The sequence below is a fragment of the Galeopterus variegatus genome, unplaced genomic scaffold (genome assembly GCF_000696425.1).
Source record: "Galeopterus variegatus unplaced genomic scaffold, G_variegatus-3.0.2 Scaffold12727, whole genome shotgun sequence".
Taxonomy (NCBI): domain Eukaryota; kingdom Metazoa; phylum Chordata; class Mammalia; order Dermoptera; family Cynocephalidae; genus Galeopterus; species Galeopterus variegatus.
The window spans coordinates 1,771-3,238 of NW_007738838.1; the positions used below are offsets into that span (position 1 = coordinate 1,771).

The window sequence follows — 1,468 nt, forward strand, 5'->3', positions numbered from 1 at the left end:
TTCCAGTCATACCCCTATTTTCATTAATCCCCCTCACCACCAAAAGTCCGGCCCTTGCTTATGATTGGCCAAATTACCCTCAAGACAACCTAATTAAAATGCCATTTTAATGGGGCTGGCTCTGCTTCCCCAGCCAGGCAGAAGTGTTCCTGGCCAGTGGCTTCTGGGCCTCACCGCATGGGAGGTTCACTCTTATCTCTCAGGAGACCCTTGCACATGGTGGGTATAAGTCACCTGCTTCCTGCGCTGTGTTCACCCGCAGCTGTTACAGGAGTGCAGGACACTTCATGTGTCAAAGCCTCCTCATACGAGTATGGTAATGACCTGGGAACGGTGCTACTGAACTTGCCCAAATGCTCCAGAACTTTCTTCTTGGTGGTTTCAGCGTGGGCACGTGGGCCCCACAGGAACTCATAGCGTACAGGATCACTGTTGGGCACCTGCTGGTACTCCAGGTAGTTTTCCTGCACCCAATCTTCAGTGATGAGCTTCCTGGGCTCCCCAAAGATGGGGTGCTCGCTCCCAGCATGCACCCCCAGCGCATTCAGCATTTCCCATAGGATCTCCTCGGAGATGCAGTTGCCCTCCGTGAAGATCAAGCCCAGGATGATGATCAGGAGGCTGGTCTTGGGCAGGCTCTGGTCGTCATCACTCTGCATCCCATCGTAGGTGAGGCCCAGGCAGATGCTGAGGCTGTAGGCGTGGCCGGCAGGATCCACTTCCTTCACTTCAACACCATAGACCAGCTCCAGGCACTCAGAGACTCTGCTGAAGATGGCAGGGAATTGGTCCTCGCAATTATGAGGACACCATTCAGCATTTCTTCCTTTGTGATTGGCTCCTTCATTCGATACTTGAAGAGCAGGAAATATAGCAAATCATTCATTTTCTCCTCCAGTGCATCCTGGAGCAAGGACTCAGGGACTTCCGCATCCTGCGAGGTGCTCGGGCCACCTCTCCTTGGCTGCTGGGGCCCTCATTTGACTGGCTCCATGGAGTGGAGGCAATGGCAGTGGGGGATGAGGAGACATTCTGAGGACTCGGGGGAGGACTTGGTGTTCCAGCCACAGGCACCTCCTCCAGGGTGCCCGGGATCAGAGGAGAGGTGGAGGCAGAGGAGTTGGAGGAAGAGGAGGAAGAGGAAGAGGTGGTGAAGAAGAAGAAGACCTCCACGTCTTCCTCCTCACCAAGAGCCTGCTCATCCACCAGGGACAGTTCCTCTCTTTGGGCCCAAAGGCTGTCCTGAAGCTTGCAGAGCTGACTCTTCTGACAATAAGGCATCATGGCTTTCCCTGGGGACAGAAGACAGGAGTGTGGGCTGGAGTTGGGCGATGGGGATGCACAGGCCTGGGGGAGGGAGGGAGCAGGTGAGTGGCCTCAGCCTAGAACCACACCCTAGGGGGCTGTGACAAAGGCCTACTCACAGGTCTTGTCTTTAGGTGGTGCTTGGGGCCTCACAGGGCTCCTG

The 1,468-nt window shown here is 55.4% G+C and overlaps 1 pseudogene; it reads right to left on the reverse strand.

The window, feature by feature from the left end:
• Positions 1-230: 230 nt before the first annotated feature.
• LOC103581285 lies at positions 231-1,281 on the reverse strand (annotated as a pseudogene).
• Between the last annotated feature and the right edge of the window lie 187 nt (positions 1,282-1,468).